This window comes from Myotis daubentonii, chromosome 6, assembly GCF_963259705.1.
Source record: "Myotis daubentonii chromosome 6, mMyoDau2.1, whole genome shotgun sequence".
Taxonomy (NCBI): Eukaryota; Metazoa; Chordata; class Mammalia; order Chiroptera; family Vespertilionidae; genus Myotis; species Myotis daubentonii.
In genome coordinates, this window is record NC_081845.1 from 77,594,279 (window position 1) to 77,602,437 (window position 8,159).

Below are 8,159 nucleotides of genomic sequence, written 5' to 3' on the forward strand. Positions count from 1 at the left end.
TTTAAAAAGAACTTCATAATAGCTACATTGTATTTCTAGTGTAGGACTATACCATTGAGTTATACGTAACCAGTCCTCTGTGGATGGATATTTAGGTTATTTCCAATCTTGTTATCCTATATAATAAAACCCTAATATGCTAATTGACCAAACAGCAGAATGACAAGTCGCTATGATGTGCACTGACCACCAGGGGCAGATGCTCAATGCAGGAGCTGCCCCCTGGTGGTCAGTGCACTCCCACAGGGGGAGCGCTGCTCAGCCAGAAGCCGGGTTCAGGGCTGGCAAGTGCAGCAGCAGGGAGCGGGCCTAAGCCGGCAGGCGGACATCCTCCAAGGGGTTCTGGACTGCAAGAGGGTGCAGGCCAGGCTGAGGGACCCTCCCCCAGTGCACGAATGTCATGCACCGGGCCTCCAGTTATAAATAATACTGTTATGAATACTGTACTATAATTAATACTAGAGGCCCGGTGCACAAAAATTTGTGCACTTGAGGGGGCGGGGGGATCCCTCAGCCTGGCCTATGCCCTCTTGCAGTCTGGAACCCCTCAGGGGATGACCACCTGCTGGCTTAGGCCTGCTCCCAGGGGGATTGGGCCCAAGCTGGCAGTCAGATATCCCTCTGGCAGCCCGGCAGCCCTCGGGGGATGTCCACTTGCCAGCAGGGAGCAGACCTAAGCTGTAGTCGGACATCCTTAGTGCTGCTGAGGAGGCGGGAGAGGCTCCCGCCTCCACCGCTGTGCTGGCAGCCATCAGCCTGGCTTGTGGCTGAGCAGAGCTCCCCCTGTGGGAGTGCACTGACCACCAGGGGACAGCTCCTGCATTGAGCATCTGCCCCCTGGTTGTCAGTGTGTGTCATAGTGACTAGTCATTCCCAGTTGTTCTGCTGGTAGGGTCAATTTGCATATTATCCTTTTATTATATAGGATTGTAATGAATAACCTTGCACATGTATTATTTATTGTGATAATCAGTGGCACTGTATATGGTGGCATTACTGTGCACCCATCATTGACATACTATTTCATCATCTCAAACTGAGCCTCTGTACCTATTAAACAATAACTCCCCATTCCCCAGGCCCTATAATCACTATTCTGCTTTTTATGTATTTGACTACTCCAGGTACCTCACATAAGTGGGAGCATGTAATATTCTTCCATTTGTGTCTGGGTTATTCCACTTAACCATTTATTTATAAGTTACCTGTGGCTTATTTCACTGAGCCCAAATCTATCCATGTATCCAAATTTCAATCCTCTTTAAGGCCGAACAACATTCCATTGCATATATGCAAAATATCATGTGTGCATACATGTTAAGAGACACATGAGATAAATGGAATTACTGGATTCTAGGATACATACAATTATAATTTGTTTTGCTAATCCTCATCTGAGGACATTTTTTCCATTGAATTTTTTAGAGAGAGTGGAAGGGAGGGACAGAGATAGAGAGAGAGAAACACCAATGTGAAAGAGACACATCAACTGATTGCCTTTTGTACGTGCCCCTATGAGGGCCAGAGATCAAGCCTGCAGCTGAGGTATGTGCCCTTGACCAGAATCGAATCCAAGACCCTTCAGTCCATGGGTCGACACTCTAACCACTGGGAAAAACTGGCAGGTCCTAATTTTTATGTCTATTACTGAATTATACTCCACTCCACATAACCCACTCAAGGGTTTGTACCAATTTACATTACCATCAGCAATACATGAGTATCTAATTTCCATATCTGTGCCAACAAATATGTTTTGACTTGGATATTTGCCAACTGGATAGATTAAAAAAAAAAAAAAAAGACAAGAAAAGCAAAGTAACAATTAAAAGAAGTCCCTTATTTTGAATGAAGTTAAGGGTTATATGTTTTAGGTAGGCAGTGGCGGGGACTTTCAAATACTAAATATTAACTAAATGTTAAAGAATAATTAAAGGAAATGAGAAGAGGGCAATAAATATGTTTTAATCAACCTTAGAGAGTAAAGAGCTTACATGTACCGTAGCCACCCGGCACTCACCCGCAAGCTGCCCTGATATGTCTATAGTCCGTTCCAAAAGGATGATACAACTCACAGGCTTTCACTTTGGTCCCTGACTTTCTTTCTATCGGGGGGCGTGAAAACAGGTGGCAAGTGCCTCCTCCATGGCCACCCCAGGGATCCCGCTTTCAGAGGTCTGACCTTCCAAAGGCAGAGAGAGTCTGCCTCTCCTTCCCAAAGCCGTCCGTCTTGACTTCAGCTTCTGGCCTGCAAAGCACACCACAGCCAGGTGATTGAAGCCAGAGCTGACATCAGCCTTCAGGTGAGAGAAGGAGGGTGAGTTGGCAGCAGCATCTGTCATCCCATTGATCGCCAGGGTGATACTGCTGACCTAGCTAATGAGGTTATCATCTTTCTCGCAGGTGCTCACTAAGCTTTCCAAAGCTGTGCACTCACACAAAGACACTAAATGGATGCAAGGGCTTACTTAACAGGGTAACCAGGTCTTAACTGGTATCACAGGTAACCCCGGTAGAGCAGTACTTCATCCCGTGTTTCCCAAACTTGTTTCATAGTAAGAATCACTGGGAACATTTGTTAAAATCCAGTTTGCCAGGCCCCTTCCCTGGAGCTACTGTTTTAGGAGCTTGGAAACGGTAGGCAATATGCCCAGGTCATGCACTGGCAAATGGCAGAGCCAGGACTGTAAATCCCACTCTTCTATACTTTTATGCCCCAAATTACTAACAATATACACCAGGGGAAGTCACTTGATAATAATAACTACCACTGACAGAGGGCTTTACAGTTTATAAAACAATTTCACACATATCATCATTTAATTCTTATTACCCCATGAAGTTGATAAATTTACTCCCATCTTATAAAGGCTCAGAAAAGTAAAGTAATTGACTAAGGCGGGAATCACCCCTTCAAATGCCTCTAGAAACCAGGCAGCTTCAGCCTTTTTTTCTATCATTCATTCATCTATTTAACAAGTAAGCATTGACTCATTCATTATTATTTAGTACTGATGACCAAGTACACAGCAGTGAACTAGATACAAATCCTTCTCTCATGGAGCTCATAGAAGGGAAGACAAACAGTAAGCACATAAAGAATGAATAAAGAGGATAATTTTAGATGATGAGAAGTGCTATGAAAGTAATAACGCAGGCCTTGTGAGCAGGGGGGTGCCACTTTGCCTGGGGCTGTCCAATATGGTAGCCACTAGCCTCCATGAGCCTACTGAGTGAGATATGGCTGGTCCACATTGCAATGAGTCATAGGTGTAAAATACAGACCTAATTTTGAAGACTTAATACAAAAAAGATGTAAAATATCATAATTGTAATTTTTATATTGATTACATATTGAAATATTTTGGACGTTTTGGATGAAATGAAATGTATTATCAAAGTCAGTTTCACCTGTTTCTTGATGGGATTTTTTAAACTGAAGACCTAATCAGAGATTTGCCAAGAAATGGAAAAGCCTAAATAATTTTCAAGTGATATAAGAAATTCTTGGAAATCTATTCTAGACCAGCATTCCTCAATGCTGCCTGCATATGAGAAATGCTTAGAGAACTCCTTAAAATTCTGATAAATAGCACAACCCCTTAAAAAGATACTAATATCTTTAAAAATTGCATATGGCTTTTGATGCAGCAATCCCACTTCCAGGATTCAATCTCAAAGATATGATGAAAAAATTGCCAAAAGAAGGTGAGCACACAGTTAATAACTGCTGCCCTATTTCCATGAGTAAAAACCCCAAAATCTATATGTGCAGAGAGAGATGAAAGGATTAACGTGCCCAGGCCTGGTCCCTGTAGGCCAGTCTCCCAGACAAGGAGTGGGCCTCCTGTGAAACTCCTAGGAAACCATTGTGGCCTTGCATTGAAGGCAGTCAATTGTAGTCAGCTTAGATCCCAGCATCCCCCTCATCCTGATGACGCCAGGGCTGGGGCTGGGCTGTAACTTCCTCAGTGCTGAGCACTCTCATGGGGAATGCTGCCACCGGCAAGCCGCCTCAATGAGCTGTAACAGCAAGGTTTGGTCCCCAGCCGCCCAACCACATTATGAGAGGCCTCCTGAGTCTCCCAACCTGGAAACTGAACTGCTATGGCACCCAGTCCTGATGGCAGGAAAGGGGCCAGTACTTCTTCCATCATTTAGCTTACATGCCCTCTCATCACAGAAAGGAGGAGTCTGGTGTTCTGCTCCACCTAGGATGGACAAGGGGAGATCAATCCTGTGTTCGTGAGTTTTTCCTAGTGAATACTGTGCTAAAAGACCTGCTATCCACACTACCTCCAATTGCCCATATTTACTTTCAACTGTGCAGTGAGCAGAGCATCTGGCCAGGCAATCACCATAACTTTCTGGAAGATAATCAACATATTAGGGACCACAGCGGGTAGGACAAATCCCCTTGGGGTAGCATGGCCAACTGTTGAGATGGTTAATTACCAACTGCTCATGGGAATCCCATGAAGTCTCAGCAATAGAGGACCTATGGAGTAAGACCTCCTGAATAGAATTTCTTTGTTGCTATTAATTACCTGGAAAGAGAGTTTCCCAGGAAGGGGTGGCTCCATTGAAAGAAGGCTAGCACTTTTTATTTTTATCTGACTTGGGGAGGGTAAGGAAAAGACTGAAGAAACCTCAAAACCTCAAATGAAGAGCAGATAAGACAAACTGATAATCTATAGCAAGCATGTCAAACTCGCGGCCTATGGGCCGCATGCCTCATTTATTTGGCCTGTGTTAACCTTTGAGTTTGAGTTTGACATGCTTGATCTACAACTTACCTAATGGCCCTCTGCACCAACTTCACTCCCCCCTCCCCCTGGCAACCCAACCTCCTCCTCCAAGCAAAGGGAAAATTGTCTTCATTTTAGGTCCACTATCTTTATCCTCCATGAAGGCTGGATAAATATAATAGACAAGTTTGCCAGGGACAAAAAGTATCAGAAAAAAAGTTTGTTATGGGAAAAGAGGTTTTGAATTTATTAATCCACACCTTTTCTAGGGTCAAAGTTACCAGGATCATCCATGAAAATTCACTCTTAACCAGCCAACACATCTGCCGTTTCGCAGGAGTAGACTGGAGAGCTAGGATGCTGCTGCCAAGGTTAAATCTCATTGAAGGTCTTGGAGCAAATTGTTATCTCCTTCACTTGTCACCTATTCATTGAGGGCTATACCTGCATGCCAGTGGGCACCTTGGAGCGACAGCCAGAGGTAGGCAATTGATGACCACTCCCCAGGACACCTGGAGGCAGGCCCTTTCCCGTTCATATATCCAGCTGCCTGCTGAACATCCCACAAACACCTACGACTCATTCAAAAGTAACTTCATTATTTTTTTTCTACCAAGTCTGCCCCTCCTCACAGATTCTCCAGCTCTAATGATAGTACCTCCACACACGCCATCTAGAATCATGTTATCCCTGCTCTCCCTCTTCCTCCAACTGGGCAGGTCCTGGTGATTTTATTGCCTGTGTATTTCCCACCTCCATGCCTTTCTCTGTCCTAGTTCAGGTTTTCTACAGTAGCAGAAATCTCCTCAAATCCTTCTGTTCATTGTTACTAGAATAATCTATGAAAAAGATAATATGCCCATGTTACTCCCTGGCATGGGAACCATCATCAATGGATCTCCTTCATTTTCTAGATTAAGTCCAAACTCCATAACTGGGTAGACAAGGCCCTCTATGATCTGGCCTTTGTCTACTTACACAGTCTCATCTTTCAGGTGATGTACTAGCAATATTAAAATGTTGTTTGTTGTTCCTGTGTTTTTGCCAGGAAGACTCCTCAACCTGAAGTGTCTCTTTTCTCTAATCTCTTGTCCTCTCATCAATCATCACAACCTCATCTACACCTTCCTTCTTTAAGTCCCAGCCAAGTCATCTCCTTACAAGAAGCCTTCACTAATCAGCACACACACACACCACCCAAACTGGGTCTGTGCCTTCTCCATGCTGGTCTAATACCCTGAATATATCTCTATCACTACAATTACCAAATGATTCTCTAATCATTCGTCTGTATATCTACCCGTGCAGTAGACTGTGAGCCCGTTGGGGCCCAGGGCTATGTCTTAGTGCTGTTAATATCTCCAGTGCCTGGCCCACTTCTTGACACCCAATAAGGACCAAATATTTTTGTTTCAAATGAATGAATAAAGATGGATTATGGCAAAGCAGGCATGCCAATGAGGGAAGTATTGTAACCAGATGATAAAAACTTGAATGAAGGTAAGATAAACAGGTAAGGGGACAAAGGAGAAAAGACAGATTTTAGGGAGGAACTCAGAGTTTTAGTAGCAGAACAGGAAAAGGGATTAAAGGGAGCTCAGCAGTATCTTCTTTTGGTGACTAAGGAGAGGAAAACACAGGACAGATATTTTTGCAGGTAAAGGGGCAAAACAGTGAGCTCTGTTTTAGACAATGCTGAATCTGATGCATCAGAAAGAGAACTTGTCTAAAGATGGGAGGGGTATTAAACACTGAGAAGTACTGAAACCATGGCATAAATTAGTTCACCCAGGAAAATATAAAGACTGAGGCTAGAAAACTTAGATCTTAGGTTTAAAGTTTCTCTCCCCCTCCATTTAATGCTCTCCTTGTCATTTGTTTTAACCTGACTTCTTTGTGCCAAAATTGATGTGTCCTAAAGAGAAGGCGTCCACAGTGTGATCTACCTGCTCAGATTCCCCAGGGATAGTTTGACACAGGGACATCTCCTGAGACAAAATGCTTCAGGAATGAGATCAGATGTAATAAACATGTTTGCAAAGGGAGATGGGCCTTTGCATATACTATCTTGGATAGCAATTATTAAATAATTCTGGATGTAAGAAATAATCATACATCTTTCTGCTTTGCCTTGCCTTTAAATGCATTTACTTAAACTAGTTATATGCATAAAATTGAATTATTTATCATTCCTAAATCAGTATTATAAGAATATATATATATATGTGTATATATACACACACACACACACACATACACACACACACACACACTTTTATATAGGGGTATGCTAGACACTAGAATATGCCTAGGTTCAAATAAAATAATTTCTGGTCTCAATCTAACCTATATAAAATAAAAAATTAGGGGGAGTAATTTAAAATTTTAAGTTCAACTGTATATTTTACATTTTTTTTCTCTCATTTCTTTATTCAGCAAAGATTTATTAAGAATCTATCACTTGGCAGACACTCACTAGAGCCTGGGAATATGGTCATAAATAAAGCACACACAGTCATTTCCCTCACAGAGCTTGCAATCTAGTGGGGAATAAATCAATACTGTTTGTAGGATAAAAATTAGGTGATAAAAATGGGGTACTAAGCAAAAAGAGTGGATAGTTGAAAAAAACAATATCAGTGACAATAAAAGTCAGGCACTCACCCAGAAGGCTGCCACAGAAACACTGTGGTGCATGGGCCCTGATCCCCTCTGCTGGGCCTCAGGGATAAGTTTGGCTACAGACATCAAGGGAAAAAAAAAAGTCAGGAAGGAGGATGATGAGTTGTTTTCAGATATGAATGGAAACAAGAAAGGCATGGCTGTATTTAACAACACAAAAGCACAGGTTTAAAGTGTCAAACATGGTCTCTGGACTCTGATAGGTTCACTATGGTGATCTTATAGGATATCTGTGTTGTTGACGACTGGTACAGTATTATGTATATACTATCTAAAAATCTTTTTTCCTCTTTTTTTCTTCCTTTTGTTATTTTTTATTAATCTATGATTCAAAGACATTCTTGTTCTGAAGTTCATAGTTTACATTTTTTAAATCTATTCTTGCTCAGAACACAACTGCCTGCATTTGATATGAGCTACATATGAGTACATGAGAAAGATCCATACTACATACCACAATGCATTATACATGATCAGGATTATTGCCAGTTAAAAGCTTAAACATATTCTAAATTGCTCTTTAAAATTTCTGTTAAACCTTCAAGGAGCTTAGAGTCTAATAATAGTTTGTTCACCTCCATTCTCCTCTTCTTCCACCGTAATACATTGTAATGGGGCACACAGCTGCCCCCAGCTAGACTACATTTCCCAGGCTCACTTGCAACTAACATGGCCTAGAAGTGATGTGTCCCGCTTCTGGAACTGGCCCAGGATAATCAGGACCCCCTC

At 42.3% G+C, this 8,159-nt stretch overlaps 1 non-coding gene across 1 annotated transcript; it reads left to right on the top strand.

Annotated features, from left to right (window-relative positions):
* The first annotated feature begins 7,367 nt into the window (after positions 1-7,367).
* On the top strand, positions 7,368-7,498 carry LOC132237797 (small nucleolar RNA SNORA5). Its single transcript, XR_009453628.1, has one exon. It is a non-coding gene; the product is annotated as a small nucleolar RNA SNORA5 (small nucleolar RNA).
* Positions 7,499-8,159: the final 661 nt, after the last annotated feature.